The 17,856-nt window shown below is 40.7% G+C and overlaps 1 protein-coding gene across 1 annotated transcript in view; it reads right to left on the bottom strand.

Annotated features, from left to right (window-relative positions):
- The window catches only part of RNF24 (ring finger protein 24), a 132,717-nt gene extending 116,716 nt beyond the window's left edge, over positions 1–16,001 (bottom strand). The window contains exon 1 of the mRNA XM_024743273.1: positions 15,887–16,001. The gene's annotated coding sequence lies outside the window, so the exon portion shown is untranslated. The remainder of the gene's footprint in view (positions 1–15,886) is intronic.
- Positions 16,002–17,856: the final 1,855 nt, after the last annotated feature.

Genomic DNA, 17,856 nt, shown 5'->3' with positions numbered 1-17,856 from the left:
ACAAGCCCAGGGGCTTCTGGCTGCATTAAATGAGGGCAAGAAGTCAACACAGTTGAAACACATACTCCCAGAGGGTTCTTTGAAAAAAAGATGTTCTTCTTTTTTTATATAGTTAAAAAAAATTTATTGGAGTGTAGTTGATTTACAATGTTGTGTTAGTTTCAGGTGTACAGCAAAGTGATTCAGTTATACGTATATTCATTCTTTTTTAGGTTTTTTTTTCTCATAAAGGTTATCACAGAATATTGAGTAGTTTCCTGTGCTATACAGTAGGTCCTTGTTAGTTATCTATCATATATAGTAGTGCATGTATATTAATCCCAAACTCCTGATTTATCCCTCCTACCCCCCACCCACCTTTTTCTCTTTGCTAACCATAAATTTGTTTTTGATATCGGTAAGTCTGTTTATGTTTTGTAAATAAGTTCATTTGTGTTATTTAAAAAAATTAGATTCCACATATAAGTGATATAATATATTTATCTTTCTATGTTTGACTTATTCCACTTAGTATGATAATCTCTAGGTCCATCCATATTGCTGCAAATGGCATTATTTCATTCTTTTTTTAATGGTTGAGTAATATTCCATCGTATATATGTACTACATCTTCTTTATCCACTCCTCTGTCGATGGACATTTAGGTTGCTTCCATGTCTTGGCTATTGTATTTAGTGCTGCAATGAATACTGGGGTGCATGTATCTTTTCAAATTATGGTTTTCTCCAGATATATGCCCAGGAATGGGATTGCTGGATCATACAGTAGTTCTGTTTTTAGCTTTTTAAAGAACCTCCATACTGTTATCCGTAGTGGTTGTACCAATTTATATCGCTACCAACAGTGGAGGAGGGTTGTTGTTTCACCACACCCTCTCCAGCATTTGTTTGTAGACTTTTTGATGATGGCCATTCTGACTGGTGTGAGGTGATACCTCACTGTAGTTTTGATTTGCATTTCTCTGATAATTAGTGGTGTTGAGCATCTTTACATGTGCTTTTTGGCTTTTGTATGTCTTCTTTGGAGAAATGTCTGTTTAGAGCTTCTGCCCATTATTTGATTGGGTTGTTTGTTTATTTGACATAGAGCTGCATGAGCTGTTTGTATATTCTGGAGATTAATCCCTTGTTGATCACTTTGCAAATATATTCTCCCATTCTGTGATCTTCTCGTTTATGGTTTCCTTTGCTGTGCAAAAGCTTTTAAGTTTAATTAGGTCCCATTTGTTTATTTTTGTTTTTACTTTCATTACTCTAGGAGGTGGGTCAAAGAAGACAATGCTGCCATTTATGTCAAAGAGAGTTCTGCCTATGTTTTCCTCTAAGAGTTTTATAGTATCCAGCCTTACACATAGGTCTTTAATCCATTTTGAGTTTATTTTTGTGTATGGTGTTAGGGAATGTTCTAATTTCATTCTTTTACATGTAGCCGTACAGTTTTCCCAGCATCACTTATTGAAGAAACTGTCTTTTCTCCATTGTATATTCTTGTCTTCTTTGTTGTAGATTAAGTGACCATAGGTGCATGGGTTTATTTCTGGGCTCTCTATCCTTTTTTTTTTTTTTTTTTTTTTTTTTTTTAGTACCATAGTGTTTTGATGACTGTAGCTTTGTAGTACAGTCTGAAGTTAGGGAGTGTGATTCCTCCAGCTACATTGTTCTTTCTCAGGATTGCTTTGGCTGTTTGAGGTCTTTTGTGTTTCCATACAAATTAAACGATTTTTTGTTCTAGTTCTGTGAAAAATGCCATTGGTAATTTGACAGGTATTGCAGTGAATCTGTAGATTGCCTTGGGTAGTACAGTCATTTTGACAATATTGATTCTTCCAATCCAAGAACATGGTATATCTTTCCATCTGTTTGTGTCATCTTTGGCTTTGTTCATCATCATCTTATAGTTTTCAGAGTACAGGTCTTTTGTCTCCTTAGGTAGGTTTATTCCTAGGTGCTTTATCCTTTTTGACGTGATGGGAAGTGGGATTGTTTCCTTAATTTCTCTTTCTGTTCTTTTGTTGTTAGTGTATAGGAATACAAGAGGTTTATGTGTATTAATTTTGTATCCTGCAACTTCACCGAATTCATTGATGAGCTCTAGTAGTTTTCTGGTAGCATCTTATAGGATTTTCTATGTATAGTATCATGTCATCTGCAAACAGTGGCAGTTTTACTCCTTCCTTTCCAATTTGGATTCTTTTTATTTCTTTTTATTCTGATGACTGTGGCTAGGACTTCCAAAACTATGTTGAATAAAAGTGGTGACAGTGGGGACTTCCCTGGTGGTCCAGTGGTTAATAATCTGCCTTCCAATGCAGGGGACACGGGTTTGATCCCTGGCCAGAGAACTACTACTCCCTGCCCACATGCCATGGGGCAACTAAATCCACGTGCTGCAACTGAGCCCCTGTGCCACAACTAGAGAGCCTGTGTGCCACAATTACAGAGTCCATACACCACAATTAGAGAAGCCCGCATGCCACAACTACTGAGCTGGTGCACTCTGGAGTCCACACACCACAACTAGAGAAAAGCCCGCATGCTGCAACGAAAGGTCCTGTGTGCAGCAACTAAGACCCGACACCGTCAAAAATAAATAAATAAATAAATAAATAAATAAATAAATAAATAAATAATAAAGTGGTGACAGTGGGCATCCTTGTCTTGTTCCTGATCCTAGAGGGAATGTCTTCAGCTTTTCACTGTTGAGAATGATGTTAGCCGTGGGTTTGTCATATATGGCCTTTATTATGCTGAGGTAGGTTCCCTCTATGCCCACTTTCTGGAGAATTTTTATCATAAATAGGTGTGGAAGAAGTACGTACTTCCTATCTTCTTTATCTGAATAGTGAAATGAACCCTACTACTCAGCACCTAGCATAATGATTTGCATAGAGTAGGTGTTCCACAAGCATCTGTTTTAATTCAATAGGTAGGAAAACATAGTTTTCAGCACTAAAACCATTTTAGAGTCCTGATAAGGAATAATCAGCTCAACTGACTAAAAATAAGTATATTGATCTTATCTATGGTCTTTTGAGGCATCCCTTTATAAAGGCATTCTTTATCTTTCAGAAAAGACCCACAGTATTATTATTTTAAAATTAACAGCATAATCATAGCAAGATTTTGCCTATGGAGAAACCATAATAGCACATACATTTAATGGTCTTCTCAAATACAATTAGAGGCTCTCTAGAGATGGTCACTAAGCTAAGAACACTGACCTGTTTAACTTTCGTTTGATATCAAGGTTACTTTCCCCAGAATACACAGATTTAGGAGATAAATAAAAACAACAGGCTTAAGGTAAAATGGAGCAGGAAAAATAAGTAGGGCTTTATATTTGCATTACTTTATTCAGTAATTTTACTGAATAAGAATGTGAAGACATGAGGTTAAACAAGAGGTATTATGAGAAATGGTGATTAAAGGACTTTTTCCCATAAAGTAAAATTTAAAGTAAAAGAATGATATTCAGTGAAGAATTCTCCCTGCCTTTAAAAATATTTAATAATTAATTCTATAATACATAACCTTGATTTCTTTAGTCTACACACAATTTCACAAAAATACTGACAATATGTTAGGGATATACATATGTGAAAAGCCCAGTCTAAGAAGAGTTAATGGATTAGACATTCAGGGGCTGGGTCATACTGACTCTGGAAATCTCCCAATTTTTAAAAATTAATTAATTAATTAATTAAAAAATTGAAGTATAGTTGATGTACAATATTGTATAAGTTACAGGTATACAATATAGTGATTCATAATTTTTATTTTTTTAATTTTTAAAAATGTTTATTTATTTATTTGGCTGCATTGAGTCTTAGTTGCAGCATGCGAGATCTTCGTTGCAGTATGCGGGATCTTTCATTGTAGTGCGTGGGCTTCTCTCTAGTTATGGCACATGGGCTCCAGAGCACGTGGGCTCAGTAGTTGCGGTGTGCAGGCTCTCTAGTTTTGGCTCATAGGCTCCAGAGCATGCAGGCTCAGTAACTGTGGCGTGTGGGCTCTCTAGTTGTGGCGAATGGGCTCCAGAGTGCGCGGGCTCAGTAGTTGCAGCATACAGGCTCTCTAGCTGTGGCACGTGGGCTCCAGGGCGTGTGGGCTTAGTTGCCCCGTGGCATGGGGGATCTTAGTTCCCTGACCAGGGATCGAACTCACATCTCCTGAATTGGAAGGTGGATTCTTAATCACTGCACCACCAGGGAAGTCCCGATAATATTTAAAGGTTACATTCCATTTATAGTTATTACAAAATTTTGGCTATATTCCCTTACAATTTTTAAATTCTAGTTAGTACTCTTTCCTCTCCACTGCTGATTCTAATTTATAAAAGACTTTCATTTACCTCTACCTTTAACTTTCAGAGCAATCAGAGTGTACATTCTCAATTGTAAACGGAAAACAATCATTCACATTTTACTACAGTACTCAATTTCATTGTAACACTCACTAAAACAAAAGATTAACACAATTCCTTTTATTCTGATTCAAACTCATTATCTTTTATCAAGAGCATAACAGTGTAAGATTACTTGGCAGTCTCTCATACAAAATGTATTTCAGAGTAACCCCAAACAGTCTTAGTTGATAAGATAAAGGTCTTCTTTACAGAACTCCTGCTAATAAATGTGGAAGAGAGGACAGGATTAGAAAATCACCATTTTGCCACAAAGAACGCTGACATGATCATCAATGGGGTCTTTTAGCATCACTAGAAGTAGGGTAGCCAGACACAGCAGGCCTCTGGATGTGATGCAACATTAAGCATCTCCTAAGCATTTCTTGCCAAAAAACTTCAATCTGTTTTAATCAAGCCTCTAGAGCTAACTTCCATTTGTAGGAAATACAGGGAACAGAGCAACAAACTGACACTGCCATTTAAGTGAACAAATCCCAAATGCGAGAAGTTCCACAGGACAACTGACCTGGTTCCTGTAACTAGTCCACGACACACAAAAAATGTGGAGAGAGAGGGAGGTAGGAGGCACTACTCTAGATCAAAATAGGCATGAGAGACAAAATGACCAAATGTCATCTGTGGACTTTGAATCCTGGTGTGAACAAGCTGTCTCTGAAAAAGATATCCTTGAGACAACTGGGAAAATGTGAATAGGGTGAATAGGGTCTAGTTATTAGATGATACCAAGGAGTAAGTGTTAATTTTATTAGGTATGAGAATAGCATTTTGGTTCTGTAAGACAACATTCTTATTTTTAAAAGATGCATATAGAAGTATGTCAGGAAACACGTACAAAAATGTCTCGGATTTGTTTTAAAATACCTCAGCAAAGAAGGTAAAAGAAAAAAGGATAAATGAAACAAATGTGGCAAAATCTTGATAACAGTAGAATCTGAGTGATGGGCGTATGTTGTACTATTTTTCTACTTTTGAGTGTATTTACAATTTCTTATAATAAAAAAAAATTAAAAAGAAGAATCTCACTAGCAGAGAACCCTGAAAAACAGTACAGGTAAATCTATTAAGTAGTATTAATCTTGGGTAGAAAATAAATGGATCAATGAAAAATATTTATGTGGCAGTTGCTTATTTAGAAATCGAATGAGTTATATGGAAAAGATAAATTTCCCCTTTTTATATGGTTAGTGTTATCGACTGTGCTATATGACACGTCCTCCCCAAATTCACATACTGAAACCAAATCCCCAATGTGATGGTATCTAGAAGTGATTAAGTGATGAAGGTGTCACCCTCATGAATGGGATTAGTACCCTTATACAAGTGGCCCCAATAAAAAGGACCCCAGGGCTTCCCTGGTGGCGCAGTGGTTGAGAGTCCACCTGCCGATGCAGGGGACTCGGGTTTGTGCCCCGGTCCGGAAGGATCCCACGTGCCGCGGAGCGGCTGGGCCCATGGGCCTTGGCCGCTGAGCCTGTGCGTCCGGAGCCTGTGCTCTGCAACGGGAGAGGCCACAGCAGTGAGAGGCCTGCGTACCGCAAAAAAAAAAAAAAAGAACCCCAGATGGCTCCTCACCCCTTCCACCATGGGAGGACATAGCAAAAGACAGTGAGAAGTACCAGCTATGCACCAGCAAGTCGGCCCTCCCCAGACACTGAACCTGCTGCCACCCTGATCTTGGATTTCCCAGCCTCCAGAACTATGAGAAATTTCTGTTTGTAAGATACCCAGGCTATGGTATTTTGTTATAGCAGCCAGAACAGATTAAGACAGTCAGACAGCTATGAAATATAAAGTTTTATTCCTGAGGTAGCTTATACTACTGAAAACCCATGGCAAAGAACAAGCAGTTTTACAGGATACATTAAAAAAAACTTTTAGGAATGCAACTGTCTGTTTCCTCTCCTCAGAACTGTGTCATGCTTTTATATAATTCTGAAGTTCTAAATAGATGGTGGTAGTGAACTGAAATAGAGAAAACTAAAACACAGAAAACAGAATTCACAGCTGCATTTTGAACTGAGTGCTGTGAGCTTTGGATTATCCAGATGGACCCTAAACCCAATGACAGTGTCTTTATAAGAGAGAGAAAGAAGAGAAGACCATGTGAACATGGAAGCAGAGATTGGAGTTATACAGCCAAAAGCCAAGGAATGTGTGGAGCCACCAAAAGCTGGAAGGAGCAAGGAAGGATTGTCTCCTAGTTTTTGGAGGGAGTGCAGCAGCTCTGCTGACACTCTGATTTCAGACTTCTGGCCTCCAGAACTGTGAGAGAATAAATTTCTACTGTTTCAGGCCATCAATTATGTGGTAATTTGTTACAGCAATGCTAGAAAACTACGCAGCCCCTTTGCCCCATTCTAACAAGTCATTTTTATTTACCTCACTTTTATTTACTGCAGTAGTTCAGCAATGGTTAATTACTTCAAGAATATCAGAATAAAAAATATATATGCTCCCCAAATCTCTCCTTATTCTCTAGCCATTTTCTGCAAAGGTCTCAATTTCCTTTATCAATAGTGTTCCAGGGAACTCCCTGGCAGTCCAGTGGACTCGGCGCTTTCACTGCCGTGGCCCAGGTTCAATCCTGGTCGGGGAACTAAGATCCCATAAGCTGCTTGGTGCGGCCTAAAAAAAAAAAGTCATCCAAAAGTGCCATTGCAGGATAGCATATGAATAGTAAGGCATGGACATATACACATTACCAAACGTAAAATAGACAGCTAGTGGGAAGCAGCCGCATAGCACGGGGAGATCAGCTCGGTGCTTTGTGACCACCTAGAGGGGTGGGATAGGGAAGGTGGGAGGGAGGGAGACACAAGAGGGAAGAGATATGGGAACATATGTATATGTATAACTGATTCACTTTGTTATAAAGCAGAAACTAGCACACCATTGTAAAGCAATTATACTCCAATAAAGATGTAAAAAAAAAAAAAAAAAAAGAGCTTGTGAAAGTTGACAATATCAACTGAGACACTTGGTGGGTTGGAGAATGAGGGCCTGGGTTCTAAACCTGGCTCCTGACCTTGTGAACCTGAACAGGTTACTTCTTTGACCATTTGTTTTATCATCCATAAATAACCCTTTGAGGGTTGCTGTAAGGAGTAAATAAGCAGTGCATTTAAAGATACTAACATAAAAGGTTTTTACTATAGGTTAGCTAATGTGAAAGATGATTTTCTGGGTACAATATTTCCCCTGGCTATTGATACACTGTTCTATGATACAAAAAAAGTCTTTCTCACTACCACAAAATTTCCTCTGGACTGTTTACAGGGACAATCAATAAGTTTAAGTAAAAATTTTTATTTAATTATAGCAAGGCATGAGATTTCCAACATATCTCTGAAGAAGTTTTGCAATTTCTTTTGCACTAAAGGAAAAGAATGAAAGCCAACACCTTTGATTTACCTTCCCACCAATTTTCCATAAACTATATTAGCTCATACTTCAGTGTTTCATTATTTGCCAAACTCTTTCTTTTAGTCCAAGATGAAGAGCCTATTTGGATATTTCAAGTTTATACCACTGAGCAAAATTTTTCATGCTCAGAATTGGGAGAGAACAATAAAGAGACACAGGTAATTTATAATTTTTTGGTTTGCCTAGATGAAGTTAACAGACATGTATTGCAGCACCATTCCATCTCCAAATAAAAAAATATTTTAAGATAACATAAAGCATACTGATAGACTGTTGGTGAAGTTATTAACACTGTCATCAAATGAACTGAATGCTCATTATACTTGCAGTGCCATATTTGTACTTCTTTTGTTCTCAGTTAAACATTATGACATTAAGTTTCCTAAAGAAGAACTGTATCTGATACAAACACCCGTCTAGTTAGGAAAACATAAATAACAGACAAAATGAGACACAGATTTTAAGACAACACACATAATTAATGTTCTACAGAAGCCTATGGTTTATAGGACCAAGCTTTACGACAAGATGAAAATTTGTACTAATACAAATGACTAAAACTTTAGAAGAAGAAGAAAATGAAAAGAAGAGGGAAACCTCACTTCAAGAAAAGTCAATAAATGAAAACAAGAACAACTGAAAGCAGGTAAACTGGAAGTTATTTATAATATAAAAACATTCACTATAGTTACTATAGTAGTAAGCAACACTAATACACCTAACAGCATTGAATCCATAAAAATTCAAGTTGCACTACACTTTTTCAGAGCAAAATCACAACTTAACATGAGGTTCACTTGTAATGCTATCTAAAAAGTAGCTTCCTTTCCTTGCCATTCAGGCTTGTTCCAACTCAAGCACCATGGAGGTGCAGAGCAACTGTCTGGTGTCATACTGTCCTTACGTCGGGTGCAGGGCCCAGGCTGGCTTTCCCAGGCATGGCCAACCAAAAGTAAGGCCACTGGTCAGTTGTTCCTAGGCCAGCTGGCGTTGAAGAAAGTGTCTGATTCCCACCTCCACAGCAGACAAGGCTCAGCCAGCTGGCTTTCAACGGACTGCACTAGTTGGAGTGCTCACAATTCTTTTCAAACCATCTGGCATTCTTTTTGAATCCTAAATTTACCCAACACTACACTCTGATGTCTGAAATGCTCAGATAATTGGAGGAGTGTCCACTGCCTACCCAGATAAGAAAAGAAAGGGGCAGAGTAACTGCTAAGTCAATTACTTTAAGAAACAATTTCTAAAATTAAAAATCAAGACAGATAATAAGGGGTATAGATAATTTAACACGCAGAAAACTTTTAAGAATCCCTTAAGGGCTTCCCTGGTGGCGCAGTGGTTGAGAGTCTGCCTGCCGATGCAGGGGACACGGGTTCGTGCCCCGGTCCGGGAAGATCCCACATGCCGCGGAGCGGCTGAGTCTGCGCGTCCGGAGCTTGTGCTCCGCAACAGTGAGAGGCCCGCGTACCGCAAAAAAAAAAAAAAAAAAAAAAGAATCCCTTAAGGCTGGCTGGACATAACTCTCCCTACTTTGAACTTCTATAGAGCCTGTCTTTATCCCTCAATGTGGCCCTTAGAGTGGATTTTGTATTGCTACATATATTTATCTTCCCAGCTAGCTAGTAAGTGAAAAGAACAGTATCTTATGGCTACTTTAAAAAAATCTGTTGATGACATCCTGGGTGTTTTAAAAGTTCCATTTCCAGAAATAAGAAAACTTAATGAGGAATAACATGAATTAACACGTGGAAGGAGCCTTACCTCTGGGCAGGCCAAATAAACAAAGAACAGAACGTGGCTTGAAATAAAAATATTTTATCAAGTGACCAAAATGATTTCTCAAATGACCAAACTGCTGGGAAGTGTTATAGGGTGCTCATCTGTCAACTGCAGATCATCTATCATGTGGGGTAATCTGGGGAATAGAGAGGCAAGGAATCAGAAAAAGCCCACAAAACTAAAAACAGGAGAGTCGCATTCATAGCCAATATACTCTAGGAGATATAAGTACTTCAAACAAAAATATTACAGTGACCAAGTAAGATCAAATATTAGAAACCAGAGAAGCATATACAAACAATAACTATAATTATTTTTCATTGCATTAACCACCATGCCAAGTACTGAGTTTAGCATTTTACACGTTATCTAATTTGACACACACAACCAACATATGAGGTGGGTGCTATTCTTATTTCTACCTTGCAGATGAGGAAACAGAGAGGTTAGGAAACCTGCCCAAGGTCACATGGCAAAAAGTGAAAGAGCTAGAATTCAACTCCAATCAGTCTGACTGCAGAATCCAGGTGCAAGACTGCCAATGTTAAATTATACTTGTGAAAGAATGAAATGTAATGTAACATAGGTAAAATTCAATCATTAATACAGTCTTTATAATTTTTCAGTTTTCAAGTGTAGCAAAAAGTAGAGAATAATTTTAAAAATAAATGAAAATTGATTTTCTTGTTAGAAATTTTTAAAAAGAGCTATTCTACCAGGTTAAAAATGTCAGTTATGCCTTTTTTGCCCATATATTGAGTAGGTACTTGTGTCAATTGCTGTCCTAGGAACATAGTGGTAAACAGGATAGATGAGTTCCCTGCTTTCCTGGAGCCGACTTTCCAGTGCGGGGCGTAGGCAAGAGACAAAAATATTCAGTCAATAACAGAATTTCAGACAGTGATACATAGTACAGAAGAGATAGGGAGGAAATGTAGACTATTCTCTTGAAACATTTAACCATGAAGGTAAACAGAAGGGGATGGATATAAGGTCAGGGGAAAGTTGTTTCGTTGTAATTTTTTGTTCTGTTTTTAAAGATGGGAAATATCAGAGCATGTATGTATACTGACATGGGTGGTGCCCCGGAAAGTTGTTGAGGATGTGATAGAGGGCACAAATGCAGAAGTCAAGTTCTTGACTAGCTATGAGGTAGAATATGGTGGGGAGGCAAGTTGGCTTCTGACAGCAAGAAAACAGGGATCCTAAGGAAGGTGGATTTATAGATTTGGTGAAGGGAGGATGAGGGGTATCTGTCTGATAACTTCTAAACCCTCAGTGAAGTATGCGGCCTGCTTACCGGGATGGGGAGGGGTCGGCTGCTCATGAGTGTAAAGACTGGGGAGACATTAAATAATTATAGGCAAAAAGATCTTATTAAGAATCTGGTAGTTTTTTTGGGCAGTGATGAGAGTCTACTACAGATTTTTGCTCATGAATCTGAAGTTCTCTAGAAATATTCAACCACTTATGTGCACCTATGGGAAAGCTAGATGAGGAATAAAGCAGCTGTAAATAGAAAAAAATTCATGGGTAAAAAAATATTAAAAAATGTGTATCCATGAGATAAACACTAAGTCATTGACAATGTCCAAACAAGCCATGGTCTATGTATCTCCATTTGCCTCCATCTTCTTATCACAGAAATTCTTGCCAATAATGTATTTGTCTTTAGTCATGACATATTTAACCATGAAGCTTATAGATTGTTTCTTTTTGGTCATAAATGGTTCTGTCACTTCCTAAAGTAGATTTTTAAAAAATGTAACTGATGGCCGTGTAGATTCCAGAGGTAATTATATTTCAGTGCTGGAAGAAACTTTCTCTGGTGTTAACTGATATTTCCAGTTAAAAGTAAACTGATGATTCCATTTAAAAGTAAAAAACAAAAATTAAAGGTGGTTGCTTTTGATCATCCAACTGTACTCCTAAACCATGATGTTGGCTCAAGACCCAAAACATCCTGGGGAGCATTTATGCCTGCACAGGTTCAAGGAGAGGAAACAAATACCACATCTCTTGATGGAGGCATGTCAACACCATAAAGAATAGCATATTGGGTGAGATGGTGTGTATGTCTGTGTGTACATATATATAGGTATTTGGAGAAAATATTATCTGCCCTTACGAGCAAAAGGAAAGAAAAAGATGTTTCGAGGAACACCATGAAATGTCAGAACACCAGGGATAAAAAGAAGATCCTAAAGTCTTCCAGAGTGGGAGGAAAAAGGGAAATGGGGATTAGAATGGCATTGCACTTCTCAATAGTAATACTAGAAGCCTTCAAAAGAGGGACAATAATTTTTGATCTAGAATTCAATATCCAGCGAAACAACCATTCAAGTGTGACGGTAAAATGAGGACATTTTCACATATGCAACTTCTGAATTCAGGAATGAATTTCAGAGTTTGTAGATGCCCTTTCTCAGGAAGCTACTAAAGAATTAGGAAGACACAGGATCCAGGAAATCAAGGATCCAACATAGGAGGAAAGCAAAGAGAATTCACAAGATGATAAAAAGGGAAGTCCTATATAACAGCTAGGAAAAAGAAATGAAACAGATTACCTGAAAATATTGAAAGATGATAGGTTCTGTCATAGAATTTGAGGATAACTTTGTGACTGGTAAAAGGAAAACTAGGCAAATGAAAAACAAACAAAAGTGGCAGTTGTTTAACTCAGCAGAAACAAAAGTTGTACAAGAGGGCTTCCCTGGTGGCGCTGTGGTTGAGAGTCCACCTGCCGATGCAGGGGACACGGGTTCGTGCCCCGGTCCGGGAAGATCCCACGTGCTGCAGAGTGGCTGGGCCCGTGAGCCATGGCCGCTGAGCCTGTGCGTCCGGAGCCTGTGCTCCGCAGCGGGAGAGGCCACAGCAGTGAAAGGCCCGCGTACCGCAAAAAAAAAAAAAAGTTTTACAAGAAAGAAAACGTAATACGTATCCTACATGGCTCATCTGTGAATTATAGGTACATTGTCACAGTCATATAAATACTGAATACTGACTTGACTGGAAACTAAAGTATAGATATGAGTGGGGGATGGAAGGATGGTTGTGTGGGGCAACTAAGTCCTCAACTTCCAAAATAAAACTCCATAGATAATATCCAAAGATGGAAAATCAAGGAATAGCAGTTTAAACATTAAAAATGAAATAAATATAAAGGTAAATACCAGAAAGAACTGCTAAGAGTTCAAAGTGATTGAACCATATGAAACCACTGATTTTTGACTACTCCCCAATCTAAAAAATGGCAATTTCATATAGTTTAAACTGCTAATACATTATAATGACGTTACTTTATTACTGATTTTAGAATAAACTGCCATTTGAAACAGAAAACATTATTATTATTATTTTTGGCTATTCTGCATGCAGGATCTTAGTTCTCCAACCAGGGATTGAAACTGTGCCCCCTGCAGTGCAAGTGCGGAGTCCTAACCATTGGACCATCAAGGGAATTCCCGGAAAACAATTACTGATAGAAAATGCTGGGAGGATAATGTATCCCAGTTTAGTAACAAAGTGTCATCATATATACTATTACAAGCACTAACATAACAATATTAATATTTCTAATGAATATAACCATTATATTTATTACTAAAACAGCATTTAAAATAATGTAACCTATTTTGACAATATAGATATTACTTTGGAATTTTTCTTCAATCATCATACTACAAAAATGCTAAACTATGGGTTGGTAAAGATTTTGATTAACAGAATGCTGAACAACAAGGCCAGGATGTTTTTAGTTTCCTTTGTTGATACAAACAATAGCTAAGTTGCTCTTGAAAAATTAAAGTTCCACAATACTGTGGCACTATGCAAGCCTATTTCAGTGATAATTCCGGTTACACTACTCTGTTTATCTACGACTTCCCCTTATGATTTGTTTTAAGGGGATTTCTAAAAAAAAAAAAGAAAAGAAAACCAAAAACTTATGCAGGCAGTTCATAAGTTATTGGGGTTGCTTCAATATTAGTGACACTACTTAATGTAGTTAATGAAGCTCTCATTTTTAAGTTAGCTTATTTTGAGTTAAATTCATTTACATTAAAATTTTACTTAAATCTTACATCATAAAACCAAAACTTCTCCAAATTGAAAAATCAACTTTTATTAATTTTTACTTTTACAAAAAAAAGAATTTGATCATGTTAACATAAGGTAAGATTTTTACCAAGAATAATGGATCCCGTTCCAACCAAATGGAAAATTTCCCCTTCAAATTAAAAGCAAATGTTTTTAACAGATGGAATATACATAAACAGATGCTATGGAAGACTGCTTAGTTTAGCTTTCATTTTGCACTGAAAACTACCAGGAATTAAAATATATGTGATTAAAAAATAATCTTAAAGAGAATCTTAAAACTGAGTCAATTCAACTATTCATATTCTCTAATAAGCTCCCCTTAATTTTTTTTTACCATTGCTATTTTGAATCAAAAGATCATAAGAAAAATATATTTTGGAAGTATGTTTCTTTTTTTTTTTTTGCGGTACGCGGGCCTCTCACTGTTGTGGCCTCTCCCGTTGCGGAGAACAGGCTCCGGATGCGCAGGCTCAGCGGCCATGGCTCACGGGCCCAGCCGCTCCACGGCATGTGGGATCTTCCCGGACCGAGGCACGAACCCGTGTCCCCTGCATTGGCAGGTGGACTCTCAACCACTGTGCCATCAGGCAAGCCCTGGAAGTATGTTTCTTGTAGTAACAGAGTTTAGCTAATTTCCTGTCACTCTGCAAAATTATAAGTGTGAAAAAGAAACTGAAAATGCAACTGTCTTCTAAAACTTATAAAATCTGGTTTAAAAGAGAAAAAGGTCCAAGTGAAACAGCAAGGAATAGCTGGTGCTATTACAGTTGCTTCTTTTTAATTGGTCCACATCAACTGTGACTCCTCACAACTTCACCAAGACAACAAAGTCAGGCAGTCAGTCCCACAGAGCCAAAGTCTGTGGGAACCTTCAGAGCTTCCTCCTCTCTCTGGGGATGACGACGATAAAAGGTGATCTGTTTTCCAGCAGTCCTGTAAGAGGAGCCATTGAGCTGGGCTGCACAACCAGACAACAGAACACAGAGAAAATTCAGATCAAAGCAAGGGCGCATGCCAGGGTAATATGCTATAAAGCCCTTTGCCAAAGCATTAAGGGGAAAAAAAGCAAGGAAGTGGAGGGAACCTGCTGGACCACCTTCTTATTACACAGGGAGGCAGGAGGAAACAAAATCTGCCTGTACTGAGGAGCTGAGAAAACAGTGTCCTAGAGATACCGGAGTATTTCTGTATATGTGTATATCAATATACAGACATATTACCAATTAACTAAAAAGTAGTGTTCTATATGTACTAGAGTATTCTCATGTACATACATAAGAGTATATGACCATTAACCAAACCCCAAAAACCAAGTGTTCTGGACAGATATATTGAGGATATAGACATATATTTTCAATTAACAAAACCCACTGGTTTTACAGAAAGAAACAAAGAAATGCTGTTTGAAAGAATGTCAGAGGCAGAACTGGGTGAAGATCTGATGAAGTAATATGTCTCTTTTCCTCATACCCCTTTAAATGACCTCCGATTCTCTCATTTCAGAGGGGACACACACACCATTAGGTCTCCGGAAACAAAAGAGGCTCCTTAATTCTACGGCCTGTGGAAGCACACACGCCCCCCACTCACAGATATGAGGCCAGCTCCTGACTTTCATTAACGAGTAAGCCGAGGCGATAGGTCTCACCCCCGACCATAGCTTACACACAGTGACAAACGGGCACAGGACAGACGCCACAAAGAAAGGGGAGGAGCAGACGGGGACCAGGAAAACACTGCCACGCCGCGCCCCCCAAGGCGCATTCCCATCGCCAAAAGGGAGGCAGACGTCCTCGCCATCCTCGTCCTTGCCTCTCTGCTCATCCCAGCCGCCTCCCACGCCCGGGGACCCGACACCCGGCACGGGTTGGCGGAGCGCTCTGGGCTCCGCGAACATTCCCTCTGTGACCTCCCGGTGACAGCCCCGCGCCTCCCTTTGTGCGGGACTCACCCTCCGGCTTGGGGTGGACCCTCCTGCGCACCCCTCCCGGCCTGGGGCCGCTGTCCCATCCCTCCCAGCTCCCGGCAGAGGCGCCGGGAGTGTGAGTGGGGGAGGCTGGCGCGGGCCCCACGGTGTCCTCAGCACCCCGAACCCGGACCTGCCCAGTCCGTTAAGCCCCAAACCCGGGGCGACGGCCCTCGCTTGCTCACTTACTCTGTCGTGCCGGCAGTGGCGGCGGCGAGCGTGGTGGGACCGTCAGCTCCGGGCGGTGAGCGGCGGGCGTCAGTCGGCACAGAGCGCGGCTGAGGTGGCAGCGGCAGACTGCCCGCGGCGCCCCGGCGAGGGGCGGGCCCGGAGGGGGAGGGGCGGGCGCCAGGCCTCTCATTCATGCAGCGGGGCGGGGTGAGGGACCCGGATGCCCGGGCAGCCCCCGCCCACCTCCCTGAGGTCGCCCTGGCTTCGGAGTCTGTAGTGCGCAGGCGCGGCTCTCCGTGGTCCGACACCGCCTCACCAGTTGCGGTTGTCCCAGGCCAGACCGGTGGCCTTCTCCCTCTTGTGTTTAGTATTTTTGCATGTCCTATAAACATTTAAAAAAAATATTTATTTATTTGGCTGCACCGGGTCTTAGTTGCGGCATGGTCAGTTGCGGCATGTGGGGGTCTTTAGCTGGGGCATGCGAACTCAGTCGTGGCATGTAGAATCTAGTTCCCTGACCAGGGATCGAAACCAGGATTCCCTGCCCCGCATTGGGAACACAGGAGTCTTCGCCATTGGACCACCAGGGAAATCCCTATAAGCAATTTTTTAAGTGAAAGCTTGGAAAGCCACCTCCTTCTTAGCATCCAGCCCGCCAGCATCCTGGGGACAGAGGAGTGGCCATTAGTCTGATGGGTAAGATACACACCGCCCCCCTCCTCCATCTGTGTCATGTGCAGCATGTCTCTCAGACCTCTGAGACCCAGAATCTGCCCAGATAGTGGAGAGGAGTGTGTGCAAGAAAGAGTGCATTACTTTGTTTATTTGCGTTGACCTAGTCTCTTCAGCCCCCAGCTCCCATTCCACAGGCAGGCAAGAAATCGACCTTTGTTTTGGGGGGCTTAGCCCTTCCTGTAATACCAAGGCCTAGGGTCTAGCTAATGCAGCTCCAAGATCAGGGGAGACCCCTTGTCTTTGGCAGGCTGTGTATTTTGCAGAAACATCCTCCTGTTTCCAAACCCTTGGCCCTGCCACTCCTGGGCGACAGAAATCTTGGTGCTACTGGGAGTCTGTAGCAGACCTCACAGTCATCTCCTCTGAGGCTCCTCAGCTGAGTGTGTGGGCACTGCAGCTCAGGGAAATTACAGAAACGATTGCCCACTCTCCCTCAGTCCTATGTCCCCCTTTGGGGGCTCTCCTTCCTTCTCCTATCCTTCAGCCCCCCCTCAACATAAACCATAAACAGCTCAGGTGCTTAACTTTGGGAAGCAAAGGTTATTGTGGAAAGTACCTGCAGGCAAGTTCCTTCTGCTTTGGCAAAACATAAATGTCCAAGGTAAGGGGGGAGGTAAAGACAAACATCCGAGAACACCTGGAGAAGTAACCCAATGGTCACTGTCCCCCAAGGTAAGAGATGGGTGGAGGCATGTGCTGGGTAGAGTGTGGCAAAAGAAAGAGTGCCTGTCAACATCTGTCCCCCCACTGCCGCCTCCAAGAACTTTGGGTTTCTTTTCCCTTCTCTTCCTTCCTTCCTAGCTCAGTTGGAGCAGGTACCAGGAGGGCCTTCTGAACTTGTTTGCTGATACCTCTCACTCTGTCTAAATCAGGCCTCCTCATCTCTCTCCAGGTCTACTGCTGAAGTCTCAATCCATTCTCATGAAAGTCAATTCTCGTGATATGCAGATGTGCCCACATTACTGTCTTTTTCTCTTTCCCTGCCCTAGTGGCTCTTCAGCCCTTATTTTCCAGCCATTTCCAGAGCAGCACCAGGGTGTTTCACCTTCAGTGCCTGTGTTCCTGCTGTTGCCTTGATTAGGGAAGCAACATTTACCAACCAACACTCAAAAGTCACTTTTTAATGAAGTCTTCCTTCCTGCCCCCACCTGTTGACAGAGTTTCTTTTGGAATCCCCACCTGTGCCCTGAACCTATTTCTCTCTCAGCACCAGCCACACTTAGGGTTCCTACTCATTTGCATATTTTCTTCCC

Source organism: Neophocaena asiaeorientalis, unplaced genomic scaffold (assembly GCF_003031525.2).
Source record: "Neophocaena asiaeorientalis asiaeorientalis breed wild unplaced genomic scaffold, Neophocaena_asiaeorientalis_V1.1 scaffold82, whole genome shotgun sequence".
Classification (NCBI taxonomy): Eukaryota; Metazoa; Chordata; class Mammalia; order Artiodactyla; family Phocoenidae; genus Neophocaena; species Neophocaena asiaeorientalis.
Note: the sequence above shows the minus strand (reverse complement) of the source record. Positions and strands in the feature narration are given on the sequence as shown.